Source organism: Dama dama, chromosome 13 (genome assembly GCF_033118175.1).
Source record: "Dama dama isolate Ldn47 chromosome 13, ASM3311817v1, whole genome shotgun sequence".
NCBI lineage: Eukaryota > Metazoa > Chordata > Mammalia > Artiodactyla > Cervidae > Dama > Dama dama.
This window is the reverse complement of record NC_083693.1, coordinates 56,714,238-56,738,762: the sequence shown is the minus strand read 5'-3', so window position 1 is coordinate 56,738,762 and position 24,525 is coordinate 56,714,238. Positions and strand designations below refer to the sequence as shown.

General features: G+C 38.3%; 1 long non-coding RNA gene across 1 annotated transcript; it reads left to right on the top strand.

Moving 5' to 3' along the window:
* Positions 1-6,513: 6,513 nt before the first annotated feature.
* LOC133068130 (uncharacterized) lies at positions 6,514-22,732 on the top strand. Its single transcript, XR_009695449.1, has 3 exons — positions 6,514-6,538; positions 16,297-16,392; positions 18,583-22,732. It is a non-coding gene; the product is annotated as an uncharacterized LOC133068130 (long non-coding RNA).
* Positions 22,733-24,525: the final 1,793 nt, after the last annotated feature.

The following is a 24,525-nucleotide window of genomic DNA, read 5'->3' as shown; positions in this document are numbered from 1 at the left end:
TAAAGGAAAGCAGAAAGACAAGGAGGCCAGAGAGCATGAAACATGTTTGAGGCAGCGCTTCAGCCTTGCCGAGATTCCAGCCTTGCCACTGGCAATGTCTTCCTTTCTGCCTTTCATAGCCCAGCTCATCTTTTACAGCTCAGCTCAAATAGGATCTACTCTGCTGAAATTTCTTTAACACTGTTTTAGCACCAAACTATTCTTTTTACTACTTTTAATCCTTTGTGTCAGTTTGGTTTTCGCCTTGGTTTCTTTATCTGTATGTACAATGCAGGTATTAAATTACCCAATTCATAGCTTTATGAGATTAAATGAATACTTATAAAGTGCTTTGGATAGTGCCTGGCCCATGGGTAATATCAAAAAATGTTAGCTCTTTTGATAATGCTGATGATGTCACTGTCTTTCTAGTAGATTGTGTGTCTCTGAGGGGTCAGTGATGTTATCTGAGTCACCTTTGGATGGCCGGCCTTATTTTTTTTGCTTGAATTTATTAATTTTATGTAAAAATCTCCTAAATGCCCATATTTATACAGGTTGGAAAAAGCCCTTTTGAGGCCACTTAGACATATGACATTCTACAATACACTTTTCAACATGAAAAAAAAAGTATACAATATTTTGAGTCCAGTGCCCAAAAGTTAACATATTATTTTCTCTGATGGGGTAGTGCTTCGCAGTTAGCCTGGAGAGCAGCTGTAGTCTCTGTTTATGGGACTTATCATTGCAGTTGTCTCTCAGTATCTGGGTATCTGTGGAGAACTGGGTCCAGGCTCTCTGTGGATACCAAAACCTGAGGATGCTCCATTATGTGAAATGGCATTGTACGGTCAGTCCTCCGAGACTGTCGATTCTTAATCCAGGGATTCAGCCAACCAGAATTCTGTCTGTGGTTGGTCTAATCTGCTGATGTGAATACCTTAGCATACTGTTAGGCACAGAATAGGTGATCAGTGTTTATTGAAGAGGTGGATTCATAGTATTGGCCATGCAGATGTGATTGGATGGACGTAGGTACATGGAGGCAACAGCAACAGCGGTGCATTGGAAAAAGTGATGGAATTACTTTTTTGTTTTATGGCAAAGCTCTGGCTCAGACTTCATCAGTTGCATGACCTTGGGCAAGCCCCTTAACCTTTCTGAACCTTAGTTTCTTCAGCAGAAATGAGAGATATGTCTCAGGATAATATTTTAAGGACCTCTGGAGTTAATACATAAGAAAGTACTTGGTAATCTATAGCTTATGATACAAATTAAGGTTGTTTGGTATTAAGGTTTGTAATTCAAAAAATATACCTAGTGTAATTATAGAGCAATGAGAGTTAGTGTAAATTGTATAAGAAAATCAGTCGTGTCATTTTATGCTTATCTATATGGATCTCTTTACTCTTCATCTGGAAAGGTGACAAATGGCTTATGGTTACTTTTTGTTCATATAGTGGAGGCTGTGAGAACATTTCCACACTGTGTTCCTAGAAGGTTATTTTTTTTTTTGGCTTGCTTGAGTAGTCACAACTGAAGTCTGTTCTTCTTTCCTACATGGCTTCTTCGTTTTCTCCCTTAGAAAATCAGTTTGTGAAAAATTATGTAGGTTGAGCACAAACATTTTGAAAGTAATTTGTAGAATTAAAATTTTAAAAACCTAATTATTAGTCAGTGAGATTATAGCTTTTTTTTTCCCCCAAAATAAATTGCTGGATGAAGAAATCTACATGAAAACCCCTGACACTTGAATAGCTTTCTCTTAGGTGCGTTTTTCCCAGTCAGTTTGTGTACAGTTATGAGTGATCATCTTGAAATCTTAGTCAGATGGAGCCCATAACTCCCGCATTCCTCACTGCTCTGGCTGCCTGCGCTGGTGTTTTTCAGCAGATCTCAGCTGTTAGGTCTAGTGCAGTCTTTGAGCAGAGAGGGGCTGCTCAGATGCAAGCTTTTTGCTCATGCAGCTGCATCTTATCCCATTTGTTAAGGGTTTCTTCAATGTCTCCTCACAAAAGTAAATAAAGAACTGTTTTCGTATTCAACTGTTATCCTTTTAAACCTGGCCATGTTGAAACATAATAAGCCTAGTTTCTATGTTGTAGTATTGATTACATTTCAGGCCCTGGGTATTGGTGATCTGTCTCATCGTGTAGTGCTCAGCAACATTGATGACACTGCTCAAGGAGCCGTGTATGTCATCTGTGGCAGTTGCAGATTTTACAGTCATACTAAGGCTTATATCTTACCATTTTTTTTCTGAAGGATGTGACCCAAACATGACTACCTTGCAACCCTATAAGGTATTTTATTGTTTTTAAACTTATTTTGAGACTAACTGTAGTTATGGTGGTTTTAAGAATATCTCAGTGTTGTTAGAGTAACTCTCAGTTGAGATTCATTCATTTCTTCATTTCACTCAGAAAGAGTTATATAGAAGGATCTCTGCTTATTCTGTGTGAGAAAACAATATCTAATGTGATTGAGTACATAGTTTTTTATTTTTAAAATTGAGCCGAAGTTCTCATATATTCCGGGTAATTCAAATTTGTGATTAGGGAAAGCAACATGCTATCCAATTTCTGTTTATAAAGTCAGATGACTCTTTAGTTCCTGTCATGTGTACATGTGTGTGTATATATATAACACTCCTTTTCCTGGGGGCAGTGAAGACCTTTGACTCAGAAGAGGAAAGTCAGGAATCAGCAAGGAAAGTTAGCTTATCTTTCCACATAGGTGATATTGCTTGCAGTGTCATTGGCTACAAAGAATATCCTGGAGGTCCTCCTGTAGGAAGTGGCAGCATGGCCTGTTTTGAAAGATGAGTGAGAATGAACTGGATTCAGAAGGTGGAGGGTGATACTGCTGGCGAGGGAGGAGTGTATAGAAACATAGCAAGAAATATCACATGTAATTGGGTAATTGTATTTGGTCTGGTGGGATCAAAAAGAGAATGTAGGGGAATGGTGGGAATGAGCCTAGACCCACAATTGGGCAAATAATTAAGTTGTTGCTGAAGTAATTGTCATCAAGATCATCAGTAACATCATCACCACCTTACCCTTACACCCACCATCATTGTTATCATCCTGAAAGGTTGCATACCAGGCTCAATCAAGGAAGTGGCAGAAAGGGAGATGTTGGGGCAGTCTAATCTACAGGATTTGGGGACTGATTTGATGTGGGGTGACTTATGTGTAGATGGGTTGTTGTATTTGTACTGCTGTGGGACATCCAATAGAGCTGTCAATCAGGAATATGGGCACGCGGGACTGGAATTCAGCAGAGAGGTCTGGGATGCAGATGCACTTTAGGAATCATACTTGAAGCCTTTCTTCTTGTGTATCTCTTTTAGAAAGTGTGTAGGAGAGGAAATAAGGGAAGAGAGAGCAAGTTATATTTTTTGGGGGGGGGCTTGAAAAAAATGTTAATGTTATGGAACGGAAAAAGGGAAAGAAGAGAGTTCATAAAGAGGACAAAAAGGACTAAAGGGGAATTGGAGAAAATGTGAATAGCAGAAAGAAAAAGAAAGTTCATTTTTTTTTTTTAAATTTTTACTGAGTGTCTGTTGGGTGTAGTCATGTGCTAGATACTGCAGAGACAGAGTGAATGACTGGGCTAGGTGTTATAGGCAATGCACGATGAGTCTGAGAAGAGTCTGTGTTTTCAAGGAACTCATAGTATTTTAGTGAGGAGAGGCACATAAGCTGCTAACAAGAAGTAATAGGAGGGAAAATGTAATGGCACAATGGTAATAAATTATTCCTGGATGGAACTGGAGAAGGCTTCTTGGAGACGATAACATTTAGGTGGACACTGAGTGGAATGTCTCGCAGGGGAAAAGAGAGGGAGGACCTTTCTCAACTGGTGATAGTGCATGAGTGTTACTTACTAAATTGTGTTCCCACCAAATTCATATGTTGAAGCCATAACCACCCCCTAAGTGACTATATATTTAAGGAGGTAATTAAGGTCCATTGAAGTCAGAGGGTGGGACTCTTAGAGGACAGATGTCTTTATAAGAAATGAGAGAGACCCCAGAGCTCTCTTCCTCTTCATGTGCTCACAGAATAAATTCATTTAAAGGCATAACAGGAAGGTGGTTGCCTGCAAGTTGCAAAGAGAACTTACATAAGAATCTGAATTTTCTGACACCTTGATCTCAGAGTTTTTGCTTCCAAAACCATGAGAAAATAAATTTCTGTTGTTTAAGCCAGCAGCCTATGGCATTTTGTTGTGGTGGCCAGAGTAGACTAGAACACTGTGAGCAACTCATAGAGACACACAGTGTATTTAAGGGAAGATGAGCAGCTCTGTGAATCTGGAGACAAGGACGTAGGAGGGGGTGTGGTGGGAGATGAGAGAGTTAAGTGCATTCTTTGAGTAACTGTATACCCTTGCAGGCAAATGGCCACTTGGCTTAATGCCCCTTGAGTTTTGAATACTGATAATAGGGTCCTGTGAGCAAAAGGAACAGAACTGGGAAAATTTGGGGGCTCCTTAAGGAGCAGCAGAGCTAATGGTCAAAATAGATTTATGTCACAAAGGCAGTTGGAGTAGTCACCCTTTATAATGAAGACCTGAAAATTTAAGATTGAAATTAAAACATGAAACATTTTCTACATTTCCTAATAGACAAGGTCTGTTACTATATAGACATTAGATATGATCTGTTTGATTTTGTGATTTTTGGATCTTTGGTTAGTAGTATTTGAAAATCAGTTTAAGGGTAGCGTTGAAAACACCATCCAGGTGACTATATTCATTAATTTTGTTACTGTCAGTGAATGGAATGCTTACACAGGCAACCTCACTGAACCGTGGTGAAAATATTCCTTTTCCGTTGTGTTGAACTTGTGAGTTTCAGTGTTGATATGTTGGCTGGTTAATGCTAGTCTGGGCCAAGTCAAAGTCATGTACAATGCAACCAGCATTCTCTTGAATAATCAACTCTCATTTAGAAGGAAATGGAAAGTTGTTGTAGATTAAACACTAAAGGGAAAATGGTGACAGATGTTTAATTGGTTGCTTTCTTGTCACTTCTTAATGTGTGAGATGCCCTTATGAGAAGGGCTAGAGTAGACAGATTGAATGGAAACAGCCATTTAACTATCCTCTGACTCATCCTTATGATAGTATTCATTTCTCATTTTATTTCTAATGTATTCACTGTTTATTACAGTTTTCAGCATCTGATTATAGACAAGGAGTAACTGCCCCCCATATATTTGTCATTGTTTGGAAAGACAATACTGAGTGAATTTTATACTCTCTCATCACACATGAAGTACGGAAAGCTAAGCATGACCCAGCCTTGAGAAGTTCAAAGAACTTGTTGCTTTCATCCTGCACCCTTCAGATACTTTTGACCTCCTCAGATGAAGTCTGTTGTAAACACACAAGCCAGGCATGCTGTTTGAGCTCATCAAGACTGTCAACAAGTTCTCTTCCTGTTTCTACCTTTAATTTTTGATCTACCCCAGCCTCTGAAACCCATCTTTCTGGCTGTGACCTTTGGCATGAACTTGGGATTTGTTTTCTGGCTTTATGCAATAATAGCTGCTAGTAAAAGTATACTTCGGCCTGTGGAGGGGACTGACTGGAGGATTCAACACTCGAAAGTCACCTGCTGAATGGGGTCGTATATATGATGTATTGAGCATGGAACCGGGCATCAGGTAATGCTATATATTTCAGTAAATGTTAATCCCTTGCAAGTTTTCCATGCTTAGCATTTTCAGATGTCAGAAGGAGGAGAAGATGGTAGAGGAGAGACTTAGGCTGCTTGCTGTACAGAATCAGAATTGAGAAGGGAGATTTTGGAATGTGAACATTTTTTTTTCTTTCCTTTGATCCATCACAAGATCCAGTGTCATGTTAATTCTTCCTCCTAGGCGTGGCTACTGAAGTTGGAAACATGTTCAAATCAAAACTCACTAGCTATGTAACTCTGAGAAAATTACTTAATGTCTGTGTGCATCATCTGTAAAATGGAGATAATGATAGTACCTAACTAAGAATCGTTGAGATAAGTAAAAGACATCACATGAAAAGCACCTAGAAACAGAGCCTGGTTGTTAATGCGTGCTTAGTAATATTAGATACTACTATTGTTCCTATTATTTTCTTGTTACCCACAAAAGTCCCTGCCATGTAGAAATTTTTTTGTTATGACTATCATTATTATTGTTACCCACATTAGTTATTTTTGTAGACATAAGTGAAACAAATTCAAGGGTACTGTTTTCTGCATTATTTGTCTTATTTAAATGGCACATGCATTTATTCATGTTTATGTTACCAGATCAATAAAAATGCACACTCTTATTTCAGCTTTTATTTTTGGCTTCTCTTTTTCAGAACCACCAGAAGCCATCTCCTAGACAGGTGAAGCCACTTATCTCTTTGCAGCTGTGTGCAGAGACTTGGCAGCCAGCATATGAGATGCTTGGCTGAGACAAATTTTGTATCAGAGTCAGATTTACAACATGATGCCTTGACTGCTGATGCCTTGAAATGACCCATTTTTCTCCCCAGGCTTCGGATCTTTTACTTGCTGGTACTGGACCTCTGCTCGTTGCTTCCCCAATGTATGGATTGTTCTCCATGAATTACTCCTTGCCTGTCTCTCCTCTCACTGTGAATTGTTTTGAGTCCTAGCTCTTGTCTGTAAAATCTCATCCCTTGTCCTGTTCCTGGGTTCAAGTAATTGCATACTGTTTATCTTGCTGGCCTGGAGGCTGACCCTTCTGTCCTGACTTTTGATTCTCACCTGGCCTTGTATTATCAGTAGCCTCTCAGTCTAAACATCTTCCTGGTCCTACTGACCCATTACAACTAATTCTGCCCAAGTGACCAAAGCCTTTCCTGAAAAATCGCTGTGGCTGATAAACATCATGCCAGGTTTAGTTGCCATTTGGTAGTTTGTTCTAGAATATCCTGAGAGAATTCTCTGCTTTGCCTTTCATGAGACGTGAGTCAGTGTGTATTGTTCAGGCACAAATGAAAAGTGGGTTTGAATTTTTATTTGAAAATGGATCCTTGCACTGTTGGGGGGGGGGGTATGGGTCAGAGAACAGTTCCTAGTGACCTGGCAAACCCGTACACTGTCTTTACCCCAAATAGTGGGCATTTCTTGTTTTGTTTCCTTCTACTCCCAAAATATATATAGTGCTGCATACTTTTTTGAGAGAGTAAGTTTTGTTTGTGTCACAGACTCAGGGAGTCCTTGATGGCTTGTTGACAGGTATTGAAAATGATGGGATTGGAGCTCTGACAGGTGACTCATGCATATGGATGTCTTCTGTGATTATACATAGCAGTCTATCTGGGGTTATTTATGGTAGCATTGTCATGGCGATCAATGAGCAGTAAACAAGGCTCTCAAAGCCATAGGGAGAGTTTTTACAGCTTTTATGACCAACTGTGGAACCTCTAATTTATTTGTTTGTCTATTTAATTAGTTTTTTAAAAGTTAGAATCTCTGTTTTATTCTTTTTATATGTTTTTATGAAATATAAAACTCTGAAAATTAGGAAGTGTAAGTCATTGCCTATTTTCTTATAAAATTCATGGATTAGGTCTTTTTATTTGTATGCTTAATAAGTTTTCTGAATATGAAGGTACAAGTTATATTAAAAATTTTAAAAATAATCTTGGTAACTTTAAAAAAAATTAATTAATTTTAATTGGCGGCTAATTACTTTACAATGTTGTAGTGGTTTTTGCCATACATTGACATGAATCAGCCATGTGTGTACATGTGTCCCCCATCCCCAATCCCCCTTTCACCTCCCTCCCCATCCCATCCTTCAGGGTGGTCCCAGTGCACTGACTTTGAGTTCCCTGTTTCATGTGTCAGACATGGACTGGTGATCTGTTTCACATATAGTAATATACATGTTTCAATGCTCTTCTCTCAGATCATCCCACCCTCACCTTATCCCACAGAGTCCAAAAGTCTGTTCTTTATATCTGTGTCTCTTTTGCTGTCTCGCATATAGGGTCTTCATTACCATCTTTATAAATTCCATATATATGCATTAATATACTGTATAGGTATTTTTCTTTTTGACTTACTTCACTCTGTATAATAGGCTCCAGTTTCATCCACCTCATTAGAACTGATTCAAATGCATTCTTTTTAATAGCTGGGTAATATTCCATTGTGTATATGTACCACAGCTTTCTTATACATTCTTCTGCTGATGGACGTCTAGGGTGCTTCCATGTCCTAGCTATTGTAAACAGTGCTGCGATGAACATTGGGGTGCATGTGTCTTTTTCAGTTCTGGTTTCCTCAATGTGTATGCCCAGCAGTGAGATTGCTGGGTTGTATGGCAGTTCTGTTTCCAATTTTTTAAGGAATCTCCACACTGTTCTCCATAGTGGTTGTACTAGTTTGCATTCCCACCAATAGTGTAAGAGGGTTCCCTTTTCTCCACACCCTCTCCAGCATTTATTGCTTGTAGACTTTTGGATAGCAGCCATTCTGACTGGTGTGAGATGGTACCTCATTGTGGTTTTGATTTGCATTTCTCTGATAATGAGTGCTGTTGAGCATCTTTTCATGTGTTTGTTAGCCATCTGTATGTCTTCTTTGGAGAAATGTCTGTTTAGTTCTTTGGCCCATTTTTTGATTGGGTCATTTATTTTTCTGGAATTGAGCTGCAGGAGTTGCTTGTATATTTTTGAGATTAATCCTTTGTCTGTTTCTTCATTTGCTATTATTTTCTCCCAATCTGAGGGCTGTCTTTTCACCTTACTTATGGTTTCCTTTGTAGTGCAAAAGCTTTTAAGTTTCATTAGGTCCCATTTGTTTAGTTTTGCTTTTATTTCCAACATTCTGGGAGGTGGGTCATAGAGGATCCTGCTGTGATTTATGTCGGAGAGTGTTTTGCCTATGTTCTCCTCTAGGAGTTTTATAGTTTCTGGTCTTACATTTAGATCTTTAATCCATTTTGAGTTTATTTTTGTGTATAGTGTTAGAAAGTGTTCTAGTTTCATTCTTTTACAAGTGGTTGACCAGTTTTCCCAGCACCACTTGTTAAAGAGGTTGTCTTTTTTCCATTGTATATCCTTGCCTCCTTGTCAAAGATAAGGTGTCCATAGGTTCGTGGATTTATCTCTGGGCTTTCTATTCTGTTCCATTGATCTATATGTCTGTCTTTGTGCCAGTACCATACTGTTAATGACTGTGGCTTTGTAGTATAGTCTGAAGTCAGGCAGGTTGATTACTCCAGTTCCATTCTTCTTTCTCAAGATTACTTTGGCTATTCAAGATTTTTTGTATTTCCATACAAATTGTGAAATTCTTTGGTCTAGTTCTGTGAAAAATACCATTGGTAGCTTGATAGGGATTGCATTGAATCTATAGATTGCTTTGGGTAGAATAGCCATTTTGACAATATTGATTCTTCCAATCCATGAACACGGTATGTTTCTCCATCTGTTTGTGTCCTCTTTGATTTCTTTCATCAGTGTTTTATAGTTTTCTATGTATAGGTCTTTTGTTTCTTTAGGTAGATATACTCCTAAGTATTTTATTCTTTTCATTGCAATGGTGAATGGTATTGTTTCCTTAATTTCTCTTTCTGTTTTTTCATTGTTAGTATATAGGAATGCAAGGGATTTCTGTGTGTTAATTTTATATCCTACAACTTTACTATATTCATTGATTAGCTCTAGTAATTTTCTGGTAGAGTCTTTAGGGTTTTCTATGTAGAGGATCATGTCATCTGCAAACAGTGAGAGTTTCACTTCTTCTTTTCCTATCTGGATTCCTTTTACTTCTTTTTCTGCTCTGATTGCTGTGGCCAGAACTTCCAACACTATGTTGAATAGTAGTGGTGAGAGTGGGCACCCTTGTCTTGTTCCTGATTTCAGGGGAAATGCTTTCAATTTTTCACCATTGAGGGTGATGCTTGCTGTGGGTTTGTCATATATAGCTTTTATTATGTTGAGGTATGTTCCTTCTATTCCTGCTTTTTGGAGAGTTTTAATCATAAATGAGTGTTGAATTTTGTCAAAGGCTTTCTCTGCATCTATTGAGATAATCATATGGTTTTTATCTTTCAATTTGTTAATGTGGTGTGTTACATTGATTAAAATGCGGATATTAAAGAATCCTTGCATTCCTGGGATAAAGCCCACTTGGTCGTGGTGTATGATTTTTTTAATATGTTGTTCGATTCTGTTTGCTAGAATTTTGTTAAGGATTTTTGCATCTATGTTCATCAGTGATATTGGCCTGTAGTTTTCTTTTTTTGTGGCATCTATGTCTGGTTTTGGAATTAGGGTGATGGTGGCCTCATAGAATGAGTTTGGAAGTTTACCTTCTTCTGCAATTTTCTGGAAGAGTTTGAGTAAGATAGGTGTTAGCTCTTCTCTAAATTTTTGGTAGAATTCAGCTGTGAAGCCATCTGGTCCTGGGCTTTTGTTTGCTGGAAGATTTTTGATTACAGTTTCGATTTCCTTGCCTGTGATGGGTCTGTTAAGATCTTCTATTTCTTCCTGGTTCAGTTTTGGAAAGTTATACTTTTCTAAGAATTTGTCCATTTCATCCAAGTTGTCCATTTTATTGGCATAGAGCTGCTGGTAGTAGTCTCTTATGATCCTTTGTATTTCAGTGTTGTCTGTTGTGATCTCTCCATTTTCATTTCTAATTTTGCTAATTTGGTTCTTCTCTCTTTGTTTCTTAATGAGTCTTGCTAATGGTTTGTCAATTTTGTTTATTTTTTCAAAAAACCAGCTTTTAGCTTTGTTGATTTTTGCTATGGTCTCTTTAGTTTCTTTTGCATTTATTTCTGCCCTGATTTTTAAGATTTCTTTCCTTCTGCTAACTCTGGGGTTCTTCATTTCTTCCTTCTCTAATTGCTTTAGGTGTAGAGTTAGGTTATTTATTTGTTTTTTTTTCTTGTTTCTTGATGTAAGCCTGTAATGCTATGAACCTTCCCCTTAGCACTGCTTTTACAGTGTCCCATAGGTTTTGGGTTGTTGTGTTTTCATTTTCATTCATTTCTATACATATTTTGATTTCTTTTTTGATTTCTTCTATGATTTGTTGGTTATTCAGAAGCGTGTTATTTAGCCTCCATATGTTTGAAGTTTTAACAATTTTTTTCCTGTAATTGAGATCTAATCTAACTGCACTGTGGTCAGAAAAGATGACTGGAATGATTTCAATTTTTTTGAATTTTCCAAGACCAGATTTATGGCCCAGGATGTGATCTATTCTGGAGAATGTTCCGTGTGCACTTGAGAAAAAGGTGAAGTTGATTGTTTTGGGGTGAAATGTCCTATAGATATCAATTAGGTCTAGCTGGTCCATTGTGTCATTTAAGGTTTGTGTTTCCTTGTTAATTTTCTGTTTAGTTGATCTATCCATAGTTGTGAGTGGGGTATTAAAGTCTCCCACTATTATTGTGTTACTATTAATTTCCTCTTTCATACTCGTTAGTGTTTGCCGCACATATTGCGGTGCTCCTATGTTGGGTGCATATATATTTATAATTGTTATATCTTCTTTCATTGATCCTTTGATCATTATGTAGTGTCCTTCTTTGTCTCTTTTCACATCCTTTATTTGAAAGTCTATTTTATCTGATATGAGTATTGCGACTCCTGCTTTCTTTTGGTCTCCGTTTGCATGAAATATTTTTTTCCAGCCCTTCACTTTTAGTCTGTGTGTGTCTCTTGTTTTGAGGTGGGTCTCTTGTAGACAGCATATATAGGGGTCTTGTTTTTGTATCCATTCAGCCAATCTTTGTCTTTTGGTTGGGGCATTCAACCCATTTACATTTAGGGTAATTATTGATAGGTGTGGTCCTGTTGCCATTTACTTTGTTGTTTTGGGTTCACGTTTATACAACCTTTCTGCATTTCCTGTCTAGAGAAGATCCTTTAGCATTTGTTGAAGAGCTGGTTTGGTGGTGCTGAATTCTCTCAGCTTTTGCTTATCTGTAAAGCTTTTGAATTCTCCTTCATATCTGAATGAGATCCTTGCTGGATACAGTAATCTAGGTTGTAGGTTATTCTCTTTCATTACTTTCAGTACGTCCTGCCATTCCCTTCTGGCCTGGAGGGTTTCTATTGATAGATCAGCTGTTATCCTTATGGGAATCCCTTTGTGTGTTATTTGTTGTTTTTTCCCTTGCTGCTTTTAAGATTTGTTCTTTGTGTTTGATCTTTGCTAATTTGATTAATATGTGTCTTGGGGTGTTTCGCCTTGGGTTTATCCTGTTTGGGACTCTCTGGGTTTCTTGGACTTGGGTGGCTATTTCCTTCCCCATTTTAGGGAAGTTTTCAGCTATTATCTCCTCGAGTATTTTCTCATGGCCTTTCTTTTTGTCTTCTTCTTCTGGAACTCCTATGATTCAAATGGTGGGGCGTTTCACAGTGTCCCAGAGGTCCCTGAGGTTGTCCTCATTTCTTTTGATCCTTTTTTCTTTTTTCCTCTCTGCTTCATTTATTTCCACCATTTTATCTTCTACCTCACTTATCCTATCTTCTGTCTCCATTATTCTACTCTTGGTTCCCTCCAAAGTGTTTTTGATCTCATTCATTGCATTATTCATTTTTAATTGACTCTTTTTTATTTCTTCTAGGTCTTTATTAAACATTTCTTGTATCTTTTCAATCTTTGTCTCCAGGCTATTTATCTGTAACTCCATTTTGTTTTCAAGATTTTGGATCATTTTTATTATCATTATTCTAAATTCTTTTTCAGGTAGATTCCCTATCTCCTCCTCTTTTGTTTGACTTGGTGGGCATTTTTCATGTTCCTTTACCTGTTGGGTATTTCTTTGCCTTTTCATCTTGTTTAGATTGCTGTGTCTGGAGTGGGCTTTCTGTATTCTGGAGGTCTGTGGTTCCTTTTTATTGTGGAGGATTAACCCAGTGGGTGAGGTTAGACGATTGGCTTGTCAAGGTTTCCTGGTTAGGGAAGCTTGCGTCAGTGTTCTGGTGCGTGGAACTTGATTTCTTCTCTTTGGAGAGCAATGGAGTGCCCAGTAATGAGTTTTGAGATGGGTCTATGTGTTAGGTGTGACCTTGGGCAGCCTGTATGTTGATGTTCAGGGCTATGTTCCTGCGTTGCTGGAGAATTTGCGTGGTATGTCTTGCTCTAAAACTTATTGGCTCTTGGGTGGTGGTTGGTTTCAGTGTAGGTATGAAGGCTTTTGGACAGTCACTTATTACTTAAAGTTCCATGTAGTCAGGAGTTTTCTGGTATTCTCAGGTTTTGGGCTTAAGTCTCCTGCCTCTGGATTTCAGTTTTAGTCTTCCTGTAGTCTCAGGACTTCTCCAACTATACAGCCCTCCTTTCGAAGACAATGGGCTGCTTTTCTGGGCGCCTGATGACCTCAGCTAGCGATCAGAAGTTGTTTTGCGAAGTTTGCTCTGCGTTCAGTTATTCTTTTGATGAATTTGTAGGAGAGAGAGTGGTCTCCCCGTCCTACTCCTCCGCCATCTTGGCTCCTCCCTCTTGCCAATCGAATTCATCCATTTCTTCCAAGTTGTCCATTTTATTGTCATATAGTTGCTGATAGTAGTCTCTTATCTTTGTATTTCTGTGTTGTCTGTCGTGATTTCTCCATTTTCATTTCTAATTTCGTTGATTTGATTCTTCTCCCTTTTTGTTTTTTTGATGAATCTGGCTAATGGTTTGCCTATTTTATTTATCTTCTCAAAGAACCAGCTTTTAGTTTTGTTGATTTTTGCTATAGTCTCCTTTGTTTCTTTTCCATTTATTTCTGCCCTAATTTTTATGATTTCTTTCCCTCTTCTAACCCTGGGGTTCTTCATTTCTTCTTTTTCTAGTTGCTTTAGGTGTAAAGTTAGGTTATTTATTTGATTTTTCTCTTGTTTCCTGAGGTAAGCTTGTATTGCCGTGAACCTTCCCCTTAGCACTGCTTTTGGTGAATCTCATAGGTAAAACCAGTTTCTTGATTCCCTTCCTTTTCCAATGTTCCCATTTCTGTAAATTATACTTTTTAGCCAAAATCTTTCTACTTCAGAGTATGCATATGACTATATTATGTATTTATATATGTTTTTTAATCTGTCTCCATTTCCAGTATGTTAATTCCACAGGAGCAGGCCGCCTAACTGTCCTGTTCATAGCAATATTGCTAATACCTAGGGTAAAGACAAGCACATAGCAGGCACTGATATGTATTTGTTGATTTATTGCATGAATGACTACTTAAAATGCATTAAACAGAAAAGGATGCATAAAGTATTACCACTGATTAACTCCTGAAGGCAGAATTAGGTGATATTTTAAAGCTCTTCTATGTGTGTGTTCTTAGCCACTTAGTCGCTCAGTCATGTCCAGCTCTCTGTGGCCCCATGGACTGTAGCCCTCCAGGCTCCTCTGTTTATGAAAATTTCCAAGCAAGAATACTTGATCAGGTTGCCATTTCCTCCTCCAGAAGATCTTCCTGACTTAGAGATTGAACCCGTGTTCTCTTATGTCTCTGCACTGGCAGGTGGATTCTTTGCACCACCTGCAAAGCCTGAGATCTTCTGTTTTCCAGTTTTCTCACTAGTTATTAAAATTTGTATAGAGAGACTGATTTGTAAATTTACTGAATTTTAGAAAGTCATGTGCACTGTTATTTTTAATAGTCAGAAAGAAAAGCAAAGAATGAAACCGGATAGTGTGGTATAATAAAGTTTCAGTTCAGTTCAGTTGCTCAGTCATGTCCAACTTTTTGTGATCCCATGGACTGCAGCACGCCAGGCTTCCCTGTCCATCACCAACTCCCAGAGTTTACTCAAACTCATGTCCATCGAGTCGGTGATGCCATCCAACCATCTCATCCTCTGTCGTCCCCTTTTCCTCCTGCCTTCAATCTTTTCCGGCATCAGGGTCTTTTCCAATGAGTCAGTTCTTCCCATCAGGTGGCCAAAGTATTGGAGTTTCAGCTTCAGCATCAGTCTTTCCAATAAACATTCAGGATTGATTTCCTTTAGGATTGACTGGTTGGATCTCGTTTCAGTCCAAGGGACTCTCAAGAGTCTTTTCCAACACCACAGTTCAAAAGCATCAATTCTTCAGTGCTCAGCTTTCTTTATAGTCCAACTCTCACATCCATATATGACTACTCGAAAAATCATAGCTTTGACTAGACAGACCTTTGTTGGCAAAGTAATGTCTCTGCTTTTTAATATGCTCTCAAAGTTGGTCATAGCTTTTCTTCCAAGGATCCAGTGTCTTTTAATTTCATGGCTGCAGTCACCATCTGGAGTGATTTTGGAGCCCAGGAAAATAAAGTCCGTCACTGTTTCCATTGTTTCCCATGAAGTGATGGGACCATGGCAAATGATGGATGCTGTGATGTTAGTTTTCTGAATGTTGAGTTTTAAGCCAACTTTTTCACTCTCCTCTTTCACTTTCATCAAGAGGCTCTTTAGATCCTTTTCACTTTCTGCCATAAGGGTGGTGTCATGTACTGTCTGAGGTTATTGATATTTCTCCCGGAATCTTGATTTCAACTTGTGCTTCATCCAGCCCAGCCTTTCGCATGATGTACTCTGCATATAAGTTAAATAAGTAGGGTGACAACATACAGCCTTGATGTACTCCTTTTCCTATTTGGAACCAGTCTGTTGTTCCATGTCCAGTTCTAACTGTTGCTTCTTGACCTGTGTACAGATTTCTCAAGAGGCAGGTGAGATTCCCATCTCTTTAAGAATTTTCCACAATTTGGTGGAGAGTTCTGAACAAAATGTGGTCCACTGGAAAAGGGAATGGCAAACCACTTCCGTATTCTTGCCTTGAGAACCCCATGAACAGTATGAAAAGGCAAAAAGATAGGACACTGAAAGATGAACTCCCCAGGCTGATAGGTGCCCAATATGGTACTAGAGAACAGTGGAGAAATAACTCCAGAGAGAATGAAGAGACGGAACCAAAGCAAAAACTACACCCAGTTGTGGATGTGACTGGGAATAGAAGTGAAGTCTGATGCCGTAAAGAACAATATTGCTTAGGAACCTGGAATGTTAGGTCCATGAATCAAGGTATAATAAAAGGACTGTATTATTAATACATCATCAGAAGATCAAGCAAAACAATCATAAATATTGACAGCAAAGAAAATTATTTAATTCAGCTATCACCTCAGAGAAATAACTCCTCCTAAGATGGCAGTGTACTATTCCTGGAGAAGTCTTATTTCATAAAAACGGGATCAATATGGTTAAAAATCACAGAGTATCTAATTTTAGGAAACTTTTGTTCCAGTTTCCTTCATTCAAGTTGCATTTGTTTTTACCTTATACTAAATTCAGTGTTTGTTTTTCTGATTTTAGAAAAATAGTTGGTGGAATTCTTTATGAGATTGAAATTTCTATTGTGTTGAATGAAGCTGAACTCATACTTTGGAGATCTTGTCTTCATTCCACAAGGTATATAATATGATTTTGAACTCTTTACCCAAAAGAAGTCTTTGTACCTCTTTACACCAAAAATCTTCTTATCCTATTTTCTGTATTTACATTGTTTTATACTGTTATAAGTTCCTAGTAAGCTAACTATACTTTTGTTATTAACTTTGGTCAAGTACCATTCACGTCTCTATAATTAAAAAGTTACTTTAAATAAACCTCAACACATGGAGAATGGGAAGGAAAGAATAATTTACAAGGAAGAGTGGAAAACAATCCTTTCATGATACATTGTTACTGCATGTATACCCTGGGGTACTAAATATGAAACAGCTTTGATGGTAGATGTTTGTTAAATCCAACAGATAATGACATATGTAGTTGTAATGAAAAAAGAACTGCTCATTTTAATAGCGTCACTGAAGTAATATTACCTCCAGCATTAGAAACATGATATTTCTCTGAGCATATGCAATTATTTTATAGAAACAAAACTACTGTTCATGGATGTTAATAAGATAGTTTCTGTCATGTACCTTGCTTTTTAATATTCAGGTAAAAGTCTTGTTAAAATGACTGAAAACATGAATATTTGGTTATTAGTTAGCATTTGAAATTACAGTAGGTATTCATGATAATGCTTTGGGGCTAATTTAGGTACAATTATGGAATCTTTATTACTGTTCATCCTAAACAGCACATTTAGTCAAATAGATAGTTATAAACCAATTCTAATAGGGCAAATAGCAACATAGGCATTCCTATCTTTATTCCACAGTATGTCATGGTGTTATTATATGCTTTCAAAGAGAACTAAGAACTATTAAAACTGTGGCAAGGATAATAACATGTCCTTAAAGCAAAGCTCATGCAGCAGATTTGGTTTTCACTCAGTCTTTCCTCCCTCCCTCCCTCTCTTCTTTTCTTCTTTCCTTTTTTTCCTTCAGTAACTATTTTTGGAAGGCCCACTATCCATTACATGCTATACTGGCTCCTGGGAATAGAGTAGGGAGTAAAACCTTTCTGACCTTGTAAAGCTTACAAACTAGGAGAAGAAACAATTATTCATTGATTTAACACATATTTATTGGGCAGCTAGTCTGTGCCAGATACTCTCCAGTAAGTAAAAACTACCGACAAGGGCAGTGAGGTGGAAAGCACTTGGTATGCTCCAGGAACAAAAAGTAGGCAGGCCTGATCAGTGGGTTGGATTGGGCCAGAGTAGAAGAAGAACATAGGTCATTGCAGGCATTGAGGTGAGAGATAATGATGGCTGGTGCTAGGGGAGTGGCAGAGCAGCTGGAGAGAAGGGAACAGATGTCATATCCACTGAGGGGAGGATAATTGACAGGATATTCAGAGGGTACCCTCAAAATATTGAGGTCTTTGACTTTGCTGATCCCTCAAAGTCTACTTCACCTCTGATTTTCCACAAAACTCTGACAATTTACAGTTAAAAAGACTATTATTCACTACATATGTGGTCAGCTTTATGTCCATTGTGATGGGTATATGGTGGCTTTTATTGTTTTGCAGTATATCTTTTATCTACCAGCTTGTTAGCTTTTGTAACTTTGTTTTATATGAATTAATAATGGTATTATATATGATGCTGATATAATATAATTTATAAATACATATGACTTCCCTGGATGGCTCAGTTGATAAAGAATCTGCCTGCAATGCAGGAGATGCACGTTTGATACCTGGGTCAGGAAGATCCCCTGGAGGAGGAAATGGCAGTCCACTCCAGTATTCTTGCCTGGAGAATCCCATGAATAGAGGAGCCTGGGGGGCTACAGTCCATGGGGTCGCAAGAGTCAGGCATGACTTAGCGACTATACCACCAACCACCATCGTAAATATATGTATTTAAATCTTTAAACCTAAAAAATATAAGTCAGTGAACAATTAAGGATTTTGTACAGGTACTCTTTTCCTGGGGATTTTTAAAATAGAAAGTCAACTTCCACTACATCCTGACACTACTTTTAAAGAGAACATTTGTCAGAACACAAATCATAAAAAAGGAACTGAACTAGGGCTTCCAGAGTTAAGTCATTCTATTTCCTCTGCAAGTTTTATCCTGTTTTTTATTTAGAACTTGGATAAGCCATCAGATATTCCTAGTATAGTAGAGTCATAGCACTAAGCAGACTTAAGGAAAGGAGGCTTTATTAACTTCATCTTGCTTTTTGCTTCATTTTATAGACATTGATCATAATTCCCTTTTCCTTGAAATCTCTTTTGGACATTATTCTATACTTGGTGGAAAATCACTAAAGAATTGTTCCTGAGAATCATAGGAATAATCTCATGAGCCCTCAGCAAGACAGTTTTAAGGTGAATAATACCAAATTCTCTGCTTCAACAACAACGTTTTATCTTCTGTTGAATCTTCATCTCAGTGATTTGCAATGGTTGTCATCAAATAATATGATGGAAAAAGGGATGTGGCTGGAGATGAGGCCAAAGAAGGATGGATCTTGACAGATGGAACTAACTTCAAAGAGAGGAGAAAATTGATTTTGGTTTGTGCCAAGTGTACTTGGAAATAGAAGGTTGTAGTCTTTATCCCATGAGTATATTAGTCTTCATATATCACTAAGTCCCTTGGGTAAAATGGCTACTACCACTGAGGTGCTTGTCACATCAGATTTATCTAATGCATTTACTGTAGAGTTTTATTATCCTTGGTCAATGTGGCGTATGAATCCATCTTTTTTGTGTGTTTTTAAGGCCTTATCTCAGTCAAAAAAATCTGTATTAAAGTCACAAAGTCTCTAGAGCAAACCTTGGAGAAAGGTGCGTGCATATTGTTCCAGGTTGATTGTTATTGGAATGTAGATACAGAACTTCGTATTGTGAGCTTAATGAAGAAAATCACCCATCATTGCCCACATTACTTGGCAATTTATTCTCTCCATAATGGAGAGAAGTAAAATTCAAAGAACAGCAAAGAATGTTTAAAGGGACTCACTGGAACTGATGAAATAGTAGGACTTATACATGAAATCATAAAGGTTAGATCTGCCCGAAATCTTAGATGCCATTTAGGTCTGTCTTTTTATTTTACTGAGAATCACAAATTTGGATAAAATCTTCTTTACGCCAGAGTCATAGCCAGCATCCCTTTTGTAGGGGCTTTGTTAGTTTAGAGCTGGGCTGAGACTCAGAGAGGGTCATGACTCCCTTTTTCCTATTCTTTGTGTCACCCTCATCTATCTTGAAGCTTGAACTATTATTACTTATTGAAATAATCTGTAAGGTGCCTTCCTGTCTAACCTACTTCCTGTCATTTCTTGCTACACCCTCTCTACTTTCTGGTGGGTTTACTCTTCTCCTGGGACCAGAGATGCCTCAGCCTGTGTTGGTTCTTACATTTGTCAGATTAATGCCCATTTCTTGAGAACTCATGCCCTTCCCCTGCTCTCAGTCTACAGTCAGCTGCATTTGATGGCCTCTATTCTGCCCAGTCAAATCCCACTTAGGCCACAGAGATTTCCCTTCCTGCTCAGTCCTGACAGATTCATGTTTCCTGAATTTCTAAATGATTTGTAGTTTCTAACTGTGATTCCCAAAGCCCAGCCAGTCTTCAAAATCAACTGGAAAGGTTTTTTTAAAAAAATTATGTAAAAATTTATTTTAAATATAGATTCTTGAGCCCTACTTCCAAAATTCTATTTTGAGTAGGTCTGGAGTGGAGCCCAGGAATCTACTAAAGAAAACCCTCAACTCCGCCCCCTCCCCAAATAACTTCTGTGTGATTTTCATGAGCAGGTAGATTTGGGAACCAATGATCTGAAATACTTACTAATTTAAAGTTTGTCCTGTGTGAAGGTTTTTTTCATGTGAGTTCATTTTAAATTCCAACCTGCAAGGTGAACCTCAACCTGCAAGGTTGAGGATAGTGGAAAGGGAGGAGAGTGGTCAGATCTGTTTGTAAAAGGAAGTGAAGTTTTTTTGCAAAAGAAGTGGTGGGAAGGAAGCAGGCTCCTTGAAACCATAGCTTACTGTCTATGATAAGACAAATCTGGTGAAAATTAAAATGAAGGGAGACTCCTAAAGATATTTCTTCCATAAAGCAGCTAGTTAATAAGCATCACTTGATACTGTGAAAGGGAAAAGTGCTTTAAAATCTAGCACAGCTCATAGTTTCAATGTATATGTATTCAGTCTGGGCCTCAGCAAACACTTCTGGGACCATTTCAGTATTGCCTTTACTTTGTTTCTTTACTAAATTTCCTTGATTCTCAAATTTCTGTATGTGTCAGAACATCCTGGGGGCTTGGTTGAAACTCAGTCCTCAGATTCAGTAGGTCTGAGGCGGGGTTTGAGATTTGCATTTCTAATAGGTTCCCAGGTGATGCTGTTGCTGCTGGTTCACTGCTGTAAACTTTTTGTTTTTCACTTGACTTCTAGGACTTTGTTCTCTTCTAGGTGTTCTCTGCTGAACACTCCTTCTTTCTTAATTTGAAATTGTGTCACAATATTGGGAGTGCTCAGTTCTCAGACTTCTTCTCTATGTACACTCACTCCCTAGGTGTTTCTTCCGTTTTCATGGATTATACACCATCTATATAAGCTCAAATATATGCCTGTAGTCCATCTTCTCATTTGAATTCCAAAATTCTGTGTTTACTTGTCTACAGGGTATCTCCACTAGGGGTCAGATGGGCATCTCACAGTTCACTTGACCAAAACTTAGCTCCTGATTCCACTCCCCAACCTTCTCTTCTTCCTGCCCTCTTCATCTCAGGAACAGACACAATTGTTCAACAGGCTACAAATCTTGGAGTCATCTTTAGTCATGTCTTGTTCTCTAATCTCATGTCATCCAATCCTATAAACTTTACCTTCAACATATATCCTAAATTTGATCACTTCTCACTTTCTGCCCCAAGGTGTAGCCCATACCTGAAGCATTAACAAAGAATCTTATCTACTCATCTCCCATCTGGATCACGGTGGTCGGCTGCTAGATGATTCTCTCTGTCTGTTCTAAACATAACAGCCAGAATTCTTTAAAAGTATCAAGTTAGATTATCTCAGTCACCTGTTAAAAATCTCCAGGGGTCCTTAATCACACTTGGAGAAAATTCCAAGTCTTTATTGTTTGCCTCCAAGGGCATGGGTGAATTTGCCACTGGTCACCTCTCTGACCTTGGCTCTAGATCATACAATGTGAATTTGCTGAATGAATACATTTATAAATGACAACATGCATTTATGATAGATGGGTTTGGAAGTTTGTGTGAATGACAGTAAGAAGACTTTAAATAATAAGAAATGGCTTTACAGGTAATAAATGGCAATGAAGATTAAACTTGGAAACACAGTACATAGTCTATATCGATCAAGGACATAAGCTAAAAGGCCTTTGGCATCAACAGGCCATGTGGAAGAATAAAGTTGTTAGGTAAGACGTTAGGCAATGGCACAGATGCTGGTGGACTGGGCAGTGTCTCCTGGCCCAAAGGTATTCAAATCCATTAACAAGAAACCATGCATGCTACGTTAGCCAAAGCCAAAACCAAAAACACTTCTAAATGCAGAGCAGAATTCTGCTCCAACTGTCAGTCTGAAACTGCTGACAGCATACAAATTCTATGATAATGTAATTGTAGTCCTTCTAATTACTTTTATAAATGTAAACATGTGGTATAAGTCACAGAAACTGCACTGAACGGGAAAGGTGTTTAGCCTTTAGGGTTCTAGAAGATTCTCATTGACACATCTGTGATTCTGGACTAATTAACTGTTGAGGGATTCAAGTCATTCATGTAGATAAAAATGTCTCTCCTTCGGGTACAAATAGATTTATGTTTTTAATTCCCTGGTATGCAGGTGCCTTTTAAAGTTAAAAGTAATTAATATGATATTTTAAAGCACTTGGACTTAGAAAAAAGTCTCTTTTTGCATGTATTTTATTTTTCCTCCTTTTTTCTGCCTAAAGAAACATAGGCATGATTTTAGCCACATCGCTCATTTTAATCCATGTGCTGTCCATAGGAAATGCATAATGAATGTATTGATGAATTACCATGCAAGCCGAGAAGCAGCATGCTGGTTTGCTTGAGGATTCAATTAAAATTGAACAATGTTATTTTGAATAATCAAATGCTGTTATGAATAAGAAATTCAAGTAAACAATGCAATTAGTAAAAAGTGATGATGATGAAGCTGAGTTAGGTCTGCCTTTATATATTTATATTAAGTATAATTCCTATATATATATCAAAATTTCAGAATTGAAGAAATAATAGCTTGTGGGAATGGAAAATTTATATTGGAATTAATAATATATTTCTAAATAACAGCCAAGATGTCTTTTTAGTTTGTAGTAACTATATAACTTTCCTTGATAATACAGGTTTAATAAAATTTTAATGTTTTTATAGTGCTATGTTTGGTGATAATGTTGAAGATTATCCCTGCGCAGTAGGCTGCTGTGTTAAATGTATATCTGTAAATAAATAAAATGTATGTCAATCTCTGTCCTGTCCATAAGACTATTATACTATACATATGATCTGATTTTTTTTTCAAATAGGAAATTTTTGAGCTAAGACCTGAAGATTAAAATTCACAGACATAAGAAATATGGATGTTGGGATGTTTGTGAAAAGCAGAAATGGACATTTTCATAGGACTTGACCAGAAATGTGGCCAGGGAAGGGTAGTCAGTAATACCTCAGGGCAGAGAGTCCCAAACAGAGAGGATTTGAGTGGAAGGGAAGGGCTGCTACTGCCATGAGGCAGCCTTTGAAGTCACCTCATTGTCTTGCTGCTTTCTGCCCATCTTTGCTCTCTTCTAACCCCTGCCCACCTTCACTCTCTTACAGTCCCTGCCCAGCCACCTCCCTAGATCTTGAAATGGTAGCATATCAGATTGTGAATGACAGTTTGAATCTAGTCATGTCTTTATTAAATGAAAGTTACTGATAATACTGAAAAAAAGACCAACTTTTCCAAACATTGTGGGATGTTTGAATCGTGCTTGTGTTAGTCACTCAGTCATGTCCGACTCTTTGTGACCCTGTGGACCATAACTCAACCAGGCCCCTCCGTCCATGGAATTCTCCAGCAAGGATACTGGAGTGGGTTGCCATTTCCTTCTCCGGGGGGTCTTCCCAACCCAGGGATCGAACCCAGGCCTCCCACATTGCAGGCATGCTCTTTACCATCCGAGCCGAGAGGGAAGAAATTTCTATAGTTTATGATTTATAATTATATCTAATAGTTGACTGTTGTATAGCTTGGTTATTAGCAAACTGGTCAAGGTGCCAACACTGAGAGCACTCCAGGTCATAGGTGGTTCTCATGGTATCTAAAGTGATGATTGAGCTAGAGCCACAGACAAAATGGCAAAGTAGAAGTTAACTTTGGTTCCCACCCACTACTTCTTTGGTTTACTTTTCTAGCAGTCAGAGGAGAGGATAGTGATCTTCATACCAAAGTCGTCTTCGATAGGTCTGGCTTGGAGTTAGGTGGATGATGGAGTCACAGAAAAGCAGAGGGAATGTGATGGTGGCATGTCCCAGACATGGACAGTGACTTTCTGAAAAGGTGGAGGAGTTGTGGTTTAGAAGAGCAGCTGTGGAGTGAGGAGGCTCCTCCTGCACCCTTCTCAGCTCCGAGGGATCTGGATGATGAGCAGCCTTTATCCAGATGGTTGTTAGAGAAGTGGAGTCCTTAGTGGGGAGCCAGGAGAAGCACGTGGGGTTCAGAGAGGCTGTTTCTGCATGCTTGCTCAAAGGGAAGCGAGCCGCACCTGGGTCTCAGCACGCCAGTTGTTGAGGGTGAAGGGAAAAGGGAGAGGATTTTCCAGGCAGTCACTGGTAGTCTGGGCTCTTACTCATTCTCTCTGGCGTTAGGTGGAGGTGCAGATAGCTAACAGGCAAAGCTGTTGTACGGATCTGCTATAATTGCCCTGTTTGGACATACCCTTTGTTTCAGAATAGTTTCCCAACCCCACGTCATAATATAAAAGTTTATTCCCGAAGTGGCTCAGATCTCATCTATGGGAGATAAAAAGATTCTTGGCTTCTGCTTTTCCCTTTATTGTTGCTCTCCTTCCACTGTGCTTCAGATTGCTTAAAGAAAAGAGGTCAGCCACTTGACTACCCCGTTCCTGAACTATTGGCAACTGAT